This window comes from Natator depressus, chromosome 18 (assembly GCF_965152275.1).
Source record: "Natator depressus isolate rNatDep1 chromosome 18, rNatDep2.hap1, whole genome shotgun sequence".
NCBI classification, from domain to species: Eukaryota; Metazoa; Chordata; order Testudines; family Cheloniidae; genus Natator; species Natator depressus.
Window position 1 is genome coordinate 7,339,331 of NC_134251.1, and position 15,112 is coordinate 7,354,442.

General features: G+C 52.1%; 1 protein-coding gene across 2 annotated transcripts in view; it reads left to right on the forward strand.

The window, feature by feature from the left end:
* The first annotated feature begins 6,877 nt into the window (after positions 1 to 6,877).
* The window catches only part of ACTL8 (actin like 8), a 47,669-nt gene continuing 39,434 nt past the window's right edge, over positions 6,878 to 15,112 (forward strand). The window contains exons 1-2 of one of the 2 annotated variants that reach the window (XM_074934121.1): positions 6,878 to 7,037; positions 8,582 to 8,847. The gene's annotated coding sequence lies outside the window, so the exon portion shown is untranslated. Of the gene's footprint in view, positions 7,038 to 8,581; positions 8,848 to 8,871; positions 8,888 to 15,112 lie in introns of those variants that run through there. The other variant, XM_074934122.1, reaches the window with a different exon arrangement.

The following is a 15,112-nucleotide window of genomic DNA, read 5'->3' on the forward strand; positions in this document are numbered from 1 at the left end:
GGGGTGGGCAAACTTTTTGGCCTGAGGGCCACATCGGCGTTGCGAAACTGTATGGAGGGCCGGGTAGGGAAGGCTGTGCCTCCCCTCCCCAAACAGCCTGGCCCTGGCCCCCTCCCACTTCCCACCCCCTGACTGCCCCCCTCAGAATCCCCGACCCATCCAACTGCCCCCCCACTCCTTGTCCCCTGACTGCCCCCTCCCAGGACCCCTGCCCCTATCCAACCCCCCGCTCCCTGTCCCCTGACGGCCCCAACCCCTATCCACACCCCCGCCCACTGACAGCCCCCCCGGGACTCCCACGCCTATCCAACGCCCCCTGTTCCCCGTCCCCTGATTGCCCCCCCACCCAGAACCTCCGCCCCATCCAACTGCCCCCTGCTCCCTGACTCCCCCCTCGGGACCCCCTGCTCCTTATCCAACTGCCTCCCCACCCCCTTACCATGCCCCCCAGAGCAGCAAGAGCTCGCGGCAGGAGCGGTGGGCTGAGGCTGTGGGGGCCGGGGGGGTAGCAGAGGAGGGGCTGGGGGCGAGCCTCCCCGGCCAGGAGCTCAAGTGCCGGGCAGGACGGGCCCACGGGCTGTAGTTTGTCCACCTCTGCTCTAGACAGTGTTAGGGTCAGATGGGTCTCTCATAGATTGATTATCAGTCGAGGGATGGTTCCTGCTGGAGCTTTCGTGTAGGAAGTGCAATTTCCCCAAACGGGGCACGCTCGTTTTATAGTGTGATTCTGCCTATGCCGACATTCTGCGCGTCATGTACACGGAAGTTTTTCTTATTGGTCTGGTGTCCCCAAGAAAGGTGAGGTACCCCGTTTCCTACAGCTTGGGTATCGTTCCTTTTAGTCTCGTTAGCACTGATGCCCAACCTGTGGCTAAGGCCTCTCGAGCATTTTTGTGATTTTAAAATAGAGAGACGGCATTTCTTTCTTCCTTCCTCTACTTCCGGGAAGAAAACGAGATCAGAAAAATCAGTGCATTGTAGACACACCCGTAGCAACTCTTATGGACGTTCTTAGGCAGTCATTTATGAAGTGACTGGTTGGAGTTTAGGGAGGGGCAGGAGCCTGACTTGGTCCCTGGCAACTTACAGCTGTTTCCTGCTGTCTTCAACAGGCACCGTCCCGGCCCTCAGTAGTAGCCAGCTGCCATGTGCCCCTCATCATGCCTTCCGCTTCCGGCCTCCACTCCACTACAGGAAAACAAAGCAGCAGGGTCCAGCTTTCACCTGGCGTTTGCTGCCTGGACTGCGACTGCAGCTCCTCGCGCACAGGGAGTGGCTGTGAACGAAGGATTGGTGGGCCCAGCAGGCGGTTCTGGAGCTGGATCCAGAGAGAGCGTCGGAGTTTGGAATTCAGGCTGCCTCAGGATCTTGTTCTGGATCTGATGGTGTTAAGAGTCTGCAAGCTGCCCTGGTGAGACCATGAGATGGCTCCCAGTAGGTCAAAGTCTCGGGCAAACACCTGCAGCCAATGATTTCATTTAAAACGGGACGGGAATGGGGGGTAATAGGCGCCAATATAAGAAAAAGTTCCCCCAAAAGGGGACTGTCCCTTTAAAAATGGGATGGATGGTCATCCTATGTCATATATAATCATTGTATGCGAAATAGAGAGCCGTTGGAGGATTACAGAAATAGAAGATTGATCAGCAGTTAGAAGGAATAATTAGGTCTCTAAGTAAGGAGGGCTGAAATGCAAAACCTATACGTTCAGGCCTGTAAGATTTTAGGCCTGAGAGTTAAGTAATGCTAACATAAGTAAGTGACCGAAGAATTGTCCGATGCCATAAGCTTAGAGGAAAAGATGTACCTAGGGGTAATTTTGCAAAAAATTAGCTAAGGGTTAATCTCAGCTCAGTCTCCGCTTCCTCTCTTGTCATGGCTATCCGCTTGGGAGCCAGAGTGGGGAGAACCCCTGGGGGAAGGCAGGACTGCCGGGTCACAGGATGAGTTGAACTCCCCAAGGGAGTTTTCTGGTACTCTTTGATTGTGGTAATTTGCCCTGTTTTCTGATTATAAACTTGATCCCTTGAGGCTGATTGACTGGACCTGTGTTTCTGGGTTGGTGGTGTTAACCCCCCACGCTTGCTGGTGCACGGGGAATCTAAGAACCTTTTGTTAATTCCAGCCTTTCTTTCTTGTCCCCCACCCTCCACCTCTGCCCCGGCCCCACAAACCCGCTCCCCTCCTTCCCTCAGACAAGTGGAGGACTTTCCTGGGATAGCCATGAGCCATGGCGTTCTGAGCACCTGACCTGGGGCATAAACCATACTGCTGGGGCTATGCCAGACCCCCAGGAGAACGTAACATACCAGAAGCATTTGTCGGGATGCAAGTTGTACATTGACCGGGTCTGAGCTCTGATGGGCTGTGTGGAATTTGCACAGCGCATGCAGTCAGCACAGCCTGCGGGGATGGGCCCAGTTCACCCCTGCCCTGCACCTGGTGCAGCCATTTACACCAGTGCGAAGTGGGTGTCAGATGCATTTTGAGGCGGTAACACTTGATACCCACTTTGCACTCCCTCGTCCGGATGCCAGCGGTCCCACAAAGTGCCTGGCAACGGGGAACAAGGCCTGGCCTACACCCAAACTTCAGTTGACCTAGCTACCACCTCTTGAGGGGGTGGATTTACTGCAGCGAAGAAAAAAACCCTTTCACTTCGCTGCAGCAAGGGCCTATGCGATAGAGGCATAGCTGCCAGTGTAGTGCCTGCAGTGTAGACATGGCCTCAAGACAGGGGCTCTCCTCCAGGACAGTGCAGATCACCACGCCCAGGATGGGAGCGTGTGAGAGCTGAGGATAAACCATTCCCGGGATCCAGCTGTGGATCAGGTGAAGCCAGAGCCTGACCATCCTTAGGAAACATTGCAAAGCCTTTCTCATCAAGAAAGCCATCCCATCATATGCTCACAATTCAAATCCCCATTCCCTGGGGAGGGGATCCAGCTGTGGATCAGGTGAAGCCAGAGCCTGACCATCCTTAGGCTTTGCAATGTTTCCTTTCTCATTGAGAAAGCCTTCCCATCATATGCTCACAATCCAAATCCCCATTCCCTGGGGAGGGGATCCAGCTGTGGAACAATCTTCCAGAGGGGAGCCGGTGAAGCCCTCGGTTGACCTATTTACTGACTTGATTAATTAGCCAGGCAGTTGCTCCCTTTTGAAGCCTCTGCTGATAGTTTGCTGACCTCTGCCAGGGTGAACAGACAGGGCAATGTGGCTGTCGCACCGAATCTGTCGTGGGTGATGATCTCAAATGCCACCCCCGTGTCATCCGGGGCAGCTCACAGGCACTGCGTGTTGAACGCTTCCCCTTTGGAACTTTTTGGGTATCAGACGCTGCTGGTGCGTTATTTGTTGCCCTCTGCATATTTGAAAAGCCCAGGGTTAGCAGACCCAGCCCGGTGGGCTCAGAGACCTGGCAGCACTTGGGAGGAGTGTACAGGGCTGGGACACTCGGCTTTGTGCAGCTGGGAGTGCAAAGGACCTGTGAAAGCGTGGGGATAGGCAGCTTTCCTCAGACACCCGGGAGCCAGGTGAGGTTATACAGGGAAGGTTGTGTCAGGCACATGTGCCCCTGTGTACGTTTTCCATGCTGCCTTTTCGGCCTGCACCCACCCCATAGCTACCAGGCTTCTAGAGCCCAGCAAGCAAATGCAGCCCTGCACTCGTTTTAGGGTTTGATGGGGGCTTGGGCAGTGTTTGCATGCCCTGTAATCACAGCCCCCGTTGGGCTCACACCTGCAGCGAACTGCCAGGGTGCATGATCCTTCCAGCCAGGCACCCCGATCCACCTCCTGCCTCCTCGGTGACCATCCTCGAATGCCCCCCGGCATGACCTCTGTGCTGGGGGTACTCCTGAAAGTGCTTAGCCTTTACCTCCCGGCCCCTCCGTACCAGTCTAGATGGTGCAAAAGGGCCAAAGGAGAACACAGAAGCTGGCTTGAGCTGCATTTAATTCACACTGACTGCCCGCACACCTGAAGGGCTGCTGGGCACTCCTGAACCAAAGTGCCTGGCGCACCCCTCCCCCCAGCTGTTTCAGAGGGTCCTTTGACCTCAGCAGAGTTCCCCCAGAGAGGAGTTCGGCCTAATGGCTAATGCCCCATGGACCGTCTCACTGGGAAGCGATGAACTCCCCGGCCTGTTTCTCATCTTGTGGTGGGGTAAGAAGTTTCCTGTCACAGGAGAAATGCAGAAAGAAGTAAATCTGTGGGGACAGGGAGCATGTTTTTGTTCTGGGAACAAGGGGCCAGATCCCCAGCTAGCGTAAGGCAACGTAGTGCCATTGACATCAGTGGGGCTATGCTGATTTACCCCAGCTGCGGATCTGGCCTAAGACAGAGAAGAATTCAACTGCTGTGCTTTACAATGTCTTTGTCCGTCACCTGCTCCTTGCAGACCTTGAAGTCAGACCCACTGGGGCTGTGATTCTGTGACAGAAGCAGAGAGGCTGATGGTCAGTGCTGGGAAAAAAGCTTTGGGCACGTCACATCATCATCTCATCATGCGTCTGTCTCCCATCCCCGCCCCGAGACTGTAAGCGCTTGGGGGCGGGGACCGTCTCTAACTATGGGTCTGTTGGAAGGTGTGATTGTGGCACTTGGCACTGGATTAGATCAGCGCCAGCTGCAGTAACAAGCGCTGTGGGCCTGGGAACATACTCAAGTGGCTCCCGCCTGGGCTAGGTCAAAGCTAGTGACATGCGCGGCAATCACACCTCGGACTGCCGTGTAGACGCACCCTAGGTGTTTGCACAGCACCTAGTACCATGGGGCCCTGATCTCAGCTGGGACTGCTCCCGCTCGCGCTGATGCCTGTCTATTCCACGCAGAAAACAGGGCCTTCGCTACGGCCTTCCATCTGTGCCCTTCCTGCCCCGCAGGGTCATTTCGATAGCTTCCAATTCTGCGTCCGTTGTGCGTTTCCATGTTAGCCGTAGCCTACCTCGTTGCCTCTTGCCCTGAGGGTTTCAGTCCAACGCCTGGCTTGCTGCTCACCTCTGTCCTCCATGGATGTGCTGGTCCTCCCCATTTGCACGCCGTGATTGCTGCCCTAGTGATAGTAGTGCGACGATAATTAATCATACTGAACAGAAGACCCAGGCTGCTGCTAGAAGAGGGGGACGTGGCTCAGTCGTTTGCACCTTTCTTTTTGTGAGCCAACGCTGACCCGCCGTCACTACGTGGTGATGTTCTGTTCGAGTCGTCGTCTGTTTTCCGTATTCGAAGAGAGCTCCTTGTTCTGTGCTGGAGGATAGCGGCTTGGCTAAACGAGAGCCAGCCTCACAAAGGACTCGCTTCGCCTGCCAGTGAAGTGCGGCCACCTCAGAGATGAAAACGGTTTCACTACACCCAGCAATTACTCCACACCTTTGTCCAGGACAGGAGAGCAGAGGATACAAGGGGCCAGATGCTCCCCTGGCATAAATTACACCAGTAATGTTAACAGAGTTACACCAGCGGAGGATCTGGCCCATTACACCCAGCTGACGCTGCTTGGGGGACTTAAGGAGGCAGAATAGAATTATTCAACTTGGAAATGATCTAGCACAAGAACTGGTGGAAATTTGTGACGAGCCGTGGACAGCCTGATGTCTATGAACCACTTACGTCCTACTTAAATGTAAGAGGAATCCCATGGTGTACAGGCGTTCTGTGGCCATATTCATGGGGATGAATACCTCCCTCGATCCCTTTCATTGAAGAGCTGTCCAGCACCATCCCCAGTCCCCCCTGCTAGAGACTTAAAAAAACCATTGCCCATCTTCATACCTTAAATCCCTCCAACCCCTGACTGTGTGAGTGACGGAGCCCATGTGCTTGGGGAAGTCCGGTTCTCTTCTCCCAAATGACTGAGTGTACAGGCCAGCTGGGAAGCCACGTCCCGAGCAGTCTGTGCATGCAACTGCCCGATTTACACGCCTGGCCATGGCAATGGGGTTTGCTGACACAAACAGACCAAGGGCCCCGATCTCAGGCTATTTGCATGGCTTCTGCTTGCCCGGCACCGTTCACCTGCCCCAGCTGCAGGGAAACTGCCAGCTCTCAGCCCACGCTGTGAAATCGAATGGCCAAAAGCGCTGGCGGGTGTTGTTTTTGTGTGGCTCGGTTTGGGTCCAACGGAGGCTCGTAATCCACTGCTGCTCCCCCTGCTCTCTCCCCGCTGTGAGAAGCAAAGCCAGTGGTGGCTCTGCGATAAGCCGCCAGCAACAGTTGTTTACCACCGACACAAGGCCTTTAAAACCTGTCATTTCACAGCACAATGGCCAGTTTGCTGGAGCGTTAACCCGAAAACGAGCCCATCTTTCACCATAAAGGCGGATTACGCGAATCCTTGCTCGACCACGGGGGATGGCTTGTTCTTAATCACTCCCAGCCTGCTCCCGGCGCAGCGTTTATTATCCGGATACAGTTACCAGGGTGTGCCGAGCCAAGCGTGTATACCCACGCAGCGAGAGAGAGCCCGCATCCCCCGCCACCGTCCTAGCGTGGCACACCGGCGTCCTGCCGCCCCTCGGAGGCAAGCATCGGGGGAACGAAAGCAGATTAGACAAGGAGCCGCCCGCTTACTGTAAACCTCAAATAAATACATAAAGTCCTCCACAGAGAACAAATTAAATTCCTCATCTGTGGCTAAGTTGCCTCTCTGTACCGGTGCCTCTGATGGCGTGCGGCTTCTCTGCTCACCAGCGGCGGGACAGGGAAGCACAGAACCCGGTCGTGAGGCTCATTGGTAATGCAAATAAAAGTGAAAAGCCGATTTGCTGAAATGAACTTGGCACAGGTGGATGCTTACATATGCACACGGCTGTGCCAGCAGATAGCAGCTACCTGCCTTCACCTCGGAACATCCTCTGTTAGGCCCGGTAGGAAAGGAAGCATAGGAGTCCCTACGTCAGCTTTATGCCACGTGAGGCTACTTTGGGGGATCTCTCCAGGGCAGGCAGTGTGATCTAGTGGCTGGTGCTCTGGATGGGGACTCAGAAAACCTCGGTTCATTCCCAGTTCTGCCACTGACCTGCTGTGTGACCTTGGGTAAGTCACTTTGCCTGTTTCCCCTCCCTTCCTGTGTCTGCCTTGTCTACTTAGACGATAAGCTCTTCAAGGCAGGGACTGTCGCTCCCTATGCGTTTGTACAGCGCCTAGCGCCAGGGGAGCTGATCTCGTACGGGGCCCTGGATGCTACTGTAATATGCGTAACAGTAATAATGTGGGATGGTGAAGCTGGTCAGGGCTGCTTTGTGCCAGCGGAGTGGTGTAAAGCAGCCAGACCGGGGCTAAGGATAGGACCCTCAGGGTGTCCGGTACACCAGTTTGTGCTCCCTTCAACACACCTTCGCGCATTTAACGCCCAGCCTGGCATCACTGCAGTGAATAGGGCCAAATCTTCCACTGATTTTACACCCTATGCAATCCCAGGTGATGTGTCAGCACAGAATTTAGAGCCCGTGAGATCTGCCACTGACTGACTGAAATAGGAACAGGAGCAGGCCCGGGCCTGATGCGGTGGGATAACGGCAGGCCAGCTGAGTGGGCCTGAGTGGGGTTCGGAGTTAAATTTGGTTTGGTTAAAAAATCGTGAGCCAAATACATCCCTGGTGTGACAGCAGTGCACTCAGCAGGGCAGGCCTGGACCTGAGGGGTTTGTTTTAGTTTGGTCATTTGGGGCTTTCATGCAAAAATGCACCTGCACACGCACACAAGAGTGTGGGGACACATGCACAAGGGTACCCAAAAGTATGCACAAATACAGACAGCACACACACTTGCAAATATGCACACAGGCATGGATTTGTACAGCACACACACACACACACACACAATACACACATTAACATTTATAGGCCTGCGCACGCACACACACACCTAGACACAAACCTAGGCATATGATTAAGGCTGCGAGTCTGTCACGGAGATCATGGATTCCCTGACTTCTGCAGTGGCCGGTGCTGACTCAGGGGCTGCCCGAGCCCCTGGCATGGCCCTGCAGCTCCTAGGTGGAGGAGCCAGAGGGCTCTGCGTGCTGCCCACACCTGCAGGCCTCGCCCCCACAGCTTCCACTGGCTGCGGTTCCCGGAAAACAGGAGCTGCACAGCTGGCGCTTGGGGCGGGAACAGCACGCGGAGCCCCCTGGCCCCTCTGCTGCCTAGGAGCTGCAGAGACACTCGCAGCCGGGTAGGGAGCCTGCCAGCGCTGCCAACCCTCCCTCCCACAGCACTAGCAGGGGTAGTGAGCCATGTGATGCTGTCCGCCCCCCCCAGCACCCGCGGTGACCCTGAACCACTCCACCCCCCAGAGTACCCAAGGCCCCCCACCCAAGTTTTAGTCAGGGGTATATAGGAAAAGGCATGGACAGGTCACAGGCCATGGATTTTTGTTTACTGCCCATGACCTGTCCATGACTTTTACTAAAAATACCTGTGACTAAAATGTAGTCTTACATACGATACACACACATGCAGAAAGATGCCTTCATACATAATGCACACAAACATACCCACCAAACACACACACACACACACAATACCAAAGGAGACACACTGAGCCATGAACCCTTGTTTGTTTCCCCTTGTCCCTAGGAGCTGCCAAGATGGCGATCCGGTTTCCACATCAACCCACAAATTAATTTAGAGATGGATTAATCTAATTTGGCTCTTTAAAAAAAATAATTAAATGCAACAACAAGCCAGAAAGACTGAGACAAAATCTGCCTGAGCCATTGATGGAGAAAATAGCAGAAAGCCGCACACCCGCGACGGTCGGGCGGTACATTCCCAGCATGCATCACATGGAGTGATGCCCCCTCCCTGGGGCTAGGAAGGAGATTAAAAACAGGGTGTGACAGGTTCACAATCTCTTGCAATATCATGGACAAACCTTCCTGAGTTAAGTGTTTTGGTTGTTCCTTGTATTCAAAATGCAAATGTGTATGTACTATTGAGGGATTGCATGTAATCCCAGGAGAGAGAGGACCACAGCCCTCCAGGAGCTAAGAATAGTTGGGAGGGATTAGGCAAATTTACTCAGGTTGTAACACCTCCTGAGAGCTACCACCTCCTGGAGAGATGCTCGTGTATACTGGTTTAGACTGGGTTCTCCAGGGCCCAGTAGACAAAGAGAGGGATTTTGGTTAAACAGCCTGAATTCAAATGGACTCGGGGCCTGCTTTCTTGTCCAGCAAATGGGCCAGACCTCTGCTCCAAGGTGGGCCCCATCCTTGGGAAGGGGTGGAAGGTCTTGGGCCCATTGAAGCCCCACAAGACTTGGATGCTTGTTCTGAGCTGAAGCTGTGAAGAACTTGTGACCCCGGGAGAAACTCCGGCTGGGGTCTGAAGAACTAAACACCAGCCAGAGCCCTTGTTGGGGTTGGGCTGTGTGAGATCTCTGGTCAGCTTTTTAGCACATGTGCAGGTTCTTGTATTGTTTTAATAGGTTTTCTCTGTTGTGCTTGTACCTGAAGAATAAAGGTGCTTGCTTAGGAAGAGCTGGGTGGTAACTTAAACCTGGGAGCAGCTAGCCTGTGTAACGCCTTGGAGGAGAGACGCAAAGGAGGCTGCTTAGGCAGAGAATCATTTGCTTGGGAATCACACAGCGAAGGCAGGGACTGTGCAGACTGGAAATACCCTGGTCCAGAGGGAGAAAGCGACACGCGTCTCCACACCCTGGAGAGGCGACGGCTGAGGAGCCTGGGTGCCCTTGCTGGACACAGAGAGGGGTTACGGGGCAGTTGCCGTGAACTGTGACACAGGCCTCTGTTCACCCGCAAGCAGCAGCAAAGCGCCTCCCAAATGGGGAAGGCCACATAGGCTGATTTCCCCAGTGTAGCGCCACAGGACGAAGGTGCCGTCCGGTCTATGGACCAGTTCGACCTCAGCAGTCATGCTGCCTGAGGGAAGCAATTTCCCCACCAAGCGTACGAGTCCCCCATCGCCTCCTGTACATGTGAATAGGTCTGGGGCTACCTGTGCCACTTACAGGCCTCAGCACCAGAGACTCTTTAAGGTATTTATTCTCACAACACCCCTGTGTGATAGGGAAGTGCGATATCCCCTCTGTATAGATCACAGACGAAGACAGAGAAAGGCTAAGTCACAGCTGAGCAGGGTATTGCACCCAGGTCTCTGCATTGGAGGCTGGTACCCTATCCACTGGGCCTTCCTTCCTCCTCTGTCCCCCTCCAGCCTTCTCAAGCATGCAGCAATGGCTGCTCCGCATTCTGCTTCCTAATATTGGCTGCAGGGAGAACACCTCCAGCTATGTCTGGTCCAGCGTCCCTCAATCCCCCTCTCCAGCTCACTCCATGTGTCAGTAACTTCTGCAGCATCAAGGTTAGAATGGGAGCAGTTTGAGCTGGTGTAACGGACTGTGCAAGGAGCCGGGCAGTGAAGAGTCAGGCCCTGGAATTTAGAAATACGTGCAGAAGCCGAACAGCTGTGTATAAAACTCCCCACATGGTGCACAACTGATTGCAGACTTTTCCCCAAAGTTTGCTTTCCATCCCCAAAGAACTACATAGCAAAGTACAGCAAGCCAGGTTTGGATCTTACTGACGCTGGTGTAAATCTGGAGAAACGTGACTCCAGTGGAGTGACTCCAGAGTCACACCGCTGCAACTGAGAGCAGAACATGGTCAAATACAAACCTGTTGTCCAAAGCTCCTGTAAGCCTGTGTAGCTTCGCTAAAGTCCGTTTACAAATACTGATACACACCAGCTGAGGACCTGCCTCATTGCATATATAATAAAACAGGTTAAGTGCACACTGCTTAGCAGCTGCTTCAATAGCTTGCTCTGTATTCAAAAAACAGTCATGAAAAATTGATTAAACAGGTTGAAAAAATGGTGACCGCCATAATTTATAAAGTTTCACCATTGTGAGAAGGATTCTAAAGGGACCAATTTGGATCTCACCTCAGGTTAAATCTGGAAGAGCTCTGTTGGCATCATTGTATTATCCCAACAGCACACTGGGGTAGCTGAACTCAGAATCTGGCCAAGTGATTACTGTTTGGCGCTCGAACCACAAAGCCTCATGGGATGCTGGGAGCTGTAGTTTCTCTACTGCGGCTTCCTCATAGTCTTCTTCCCAGCTTTCACTCTACCTGTGAGACCTCCCTAGAAAGACGACAGTTCCCAGCATGCCCTGAGGATTTGCAGTTCTTGGTCCTCATAGGGGCAGCAATTACATTGGATACAATTTGACTGGTGAGATGCTTTTCAATTTAGCCTACCTGGGCCTCCTTTAAGATGTTGCACATTGGGCATTTCATCTGCTCTCTGGACTCATCGTCCTCTGCTGATGCCATGGGACAAGTAAAACAGATTTCTGGAGGTCAGTAGGTGGTAATAGGTCTGGGGCTACCTGCTTTGGAACATGTAGAGTTAGTTGGGGGAAAAAATTGCATAAAATCTCTCACAATCCCCTCCCCGCCCCACCTCCGGGTGGTTTGTTCTTCTTCTTGTTGTTGTTTTGTTTGCCAGAAGCTGGGAATGGGCAACAGGGGATGGATCCCTTGATGATTCCCTGTTCTGTTCATTCCCTCTGGGGCACCTGGCCTTGGCCACTGTCGGAAGACAGGACACTGGGCTAGATGGACATTTGGTCTGACCAGTTTGGCTGCTCTTATGTTTTTGGTGGAGATGGGGGATAGCAGGAGAGGTTGTTTATCATTTTTTGAAATTTCATGGAAATTTTTAAACTTTCTCCCACCTCTATAATTAGTCAATAAACCAGGGAAATATCACAAAAATGTAATTGCAACATGAATTTTCCACCGTTTCGTTTGCTCTTTGAGAAGGTTGAAGAAGATGCAATATTAATCTCTCAGATTTTCCTGCTTAACAGGTGAGCAACTGTAGAGTGTGTATATATGTGTTGAGTTTTGCAATATATGGACCTGATCCTCTGCCTGGTGCAAATCTCCATTGCTCTGTTGAAGACAACGGAGCTGTGCTAATTTTACACCAGTTGAGGATCCGGTTTATTGACTAGAAATGGGCCCACACCAAAACCTTGGAGAGCTGGCCCCCTTTTCATTGCAATGGGCTTTGAACCCCACGTAGCTACCTCTAACTTCGGGGTCTGGGCTGTCTGCTGTGGTATGGTGACTGCCATTGAATTCAGGGCTGCTTTTAAATTCAGTATTTAGTGGGAAGCTCCAAGGTGGTGTGAATGGAAGAAGGTTGGCCTTGTGGTGAACGCACTGGGCTGAGACTTGGAAGATCCACATTCACGCCCTGTGTCTTCTGTAGGCTTCCTCAGTGATTGTGGGTATGTTACGCAGTCTCCCAGTGGCATCATTTATACAATGTGGGTCATGGTACTTCCCCATTTCACAGGGCTAGTGTGAACAAGGCTCTTAGGTCCAGATCCTCAAAGGTATTTAGGCACCTAATGCCCATTGATTTCAATAGGCGTTCTGTGCCTAAATGAAAATCTTGGCCTTAGATACTGTGGTTATGGGGGCCATATAAATGCCTAGTTACACAGGATGAGGAAAAGGAGTATTGTGGGAGGGGAAGGAGTGGCAGAAAAATAGGGACTATTTGTACCTCTATGGTGGTTGCGGCCTCATTTTAAAATAAAAAAAAAGCAGAGGCTTACTGTAATTATTCTCTCGATGCCATTTGCTTCACTCGGAGTGGGTCCCTGATTCAAAGATCTCATGTTAAGTTATGGCATGAGCCAGGAAACATGGTCAATAGCCATGATAACTAAAGGCAGCCTCGTTAATTGCCAGTGGGCAGCCGAAATCAGGATAATGGATTCTCGTTGTGGAGCGTCTTTCTGCCAGAGCTGTGGAAATCTATTGAAGGTACTTATACAGCCCACATTAATGTAGGAGATGAGCATCTTGCAATCTTTAATCACAGTGCTCCCATGAAGGAGGAAGGAATTTTAGAGGTGGTGAACTCAGGCCCAGCCAGACTGAGTGACTTGCCAAAGGTCACACAAGTCTGTGGCAGCTGTGGGCCTTGAACCTGGGTTTTCTGTGTCCTAGGCTAGGGCCCTAATCATTGGGAAATCCTTCCTTTCAAGCAAAGTCATTGACTTCAAGCCCAGTCCTATGAATGGGGTCAGGTGAACCAAAGGAGGAGGTGGAATTCCATCCAGATCCAGCCATTGTCTGCATCCCCATTTGGCCAGGGTCTCTGAGCTTTGGCCTCGCAGCTCCTATCCTATCCTGTAAGATGGGTGAAAGACCCTATTCAAGGAGCAGTTATCAATGGTTTGCTGTCAAACTGGAAGGGTGTATGTAGTGGGGTCAGTCCTGGGTTCAGCCTGTTCAATATTTTCGTTAATGACTTGGATAATGGAGTGGAGAGTACGCTTATTAAATTTGCCAAAGGCATCAAGCTGGGAGGGGCTCCTAGCATGTTGGAGGACTGGATTAGAATTTGGATGACCTCAACAATTTGGAGAATTGGTCTGAAATCAACAAGACGAAATTCAGTAAAGAAAAATGCAAACTACTTCACGGAGGCAGGGAAAAAATCAGATAACTACAGAAGGGGGACTAACTGGCTAGGCGGTAGTGCTGCTCAAAAGGGGTTATAGCGGATCACACCCTGAATATGAGTCAACAATGTGATGCAATTGCAAAAAAGGCTAATATCATCCTGGGGTGTATTAACCGGGGTGTGGTATGTAAGACATGGGAGCTAATTGTCCCAGTGTACTCGGCACGGGTGAGGCCCCAGCTGGAATGCTGTGTCCAATTCTGGGCACCACACTTTTGGGAAGATCTGGGGAAATTGGAAAGAATCCAGAGGACAGCACCAAACATTACAAGAGGTTTATAAAACCTGACCCATGAAGAAGGCTAAAAGAACTGGGCACGTTTAGTCTGGGAAACCAAGACAGAGGGGGGAACTCATCAATGAAAAGGACAGCGATCAATTGTTCTCCGTGTCCACTGAAGGTAGGACTAGAAGTAATGGGCTTAATCTGCAGCCAGGGAGACTTAGGTTAGATATTAGGAAAAACTTTCAAGCTCTAAGGGTAGTTAAACTCTGGAATAGGCTTTGAAGGGAGGTTGTGGAATCCCCTTTACTGGAGGTTTTAAAGACCATGTTGGACAAACACCAGCAAGGGATGGTCTAGGTTTTCTTGGTCCTGCCTCAGCGCAGGGGGCTGGACTTGATGGCCTCTCAAAGTCCTTTCCAGCCCTATGTTTCTATGAGTCTGTAGGAGAAGGCACTGTGAATCTGACAACTGCTAGGGTGAGATAGATGGGGAACTGTTACTCTGTGACCAGCCCACCAGAGTCAAGAAATGGCCGGACAGAAACATGGGCTGAGATTTCCGAAGCGGCCTAGAAGATGGGGATGCCTGATTCTCATTCCAATGAACGTGCAATGCGATGCTCTGGTGCAGTAGGGGAGGTTGGCACCTCACAGGCCAGGCAGGTGTTCTGTTCCTGGGGGCAGGCCAGTGGGCTAGTGGGGAGGATGATGTTGGCCAATGGCAGGACCAGGATGAAGGGAGGGCAAATGCTCCTATGCTGCTGTGCGGGCGAGGGCCACCTGCTGCCTGAACGCATGTGAATAAAGGAGAAGAGAATGTAGATGAGACACAGAGACAGGAGAGGAAAAGAGAGAGAGAGAAAAGAAAAGGGAAAATGGGGAAAGGAGAAAGGAAGGATAGAGAAGGAAGAGAGACAAAGAGAGAGAAAGAAAGGAATGGTACCTAAAGCAGTATAATGAGCTGTTCATCTCTGCATCTGTCCCCTTGTGCCCTTCCCCAGCACCAATCTCACAGGCCGAGAAACCAGGCAGTTCTTTCTTTCTCTGCTCGAGCGGGGCACAAACCATCCATCCAGGTGATCCCAGCAGAAGAGGCCTCCGCCATGGCAGCAGATGGCTTCTAGAATATGAATACGCTCCTGGAGTTGGCATGCTGGGATAAAGACACCAGATCCCCAGATATGCCGTAACAAGGCTACCTGCTCCAGCGCGGTGCTTTGAGAGAGGCTGGAAACGTAATCCTTAAGCGCAAAACCCAAAGGCCCAACCCAGTGCATTGCCTGGCCCCTAAAATCCCATGGGATATTCATTGAAGTAGGCCCCACTTTACTGAAAATGTAGCAGCTGTAAGGGATGTCACGGCAA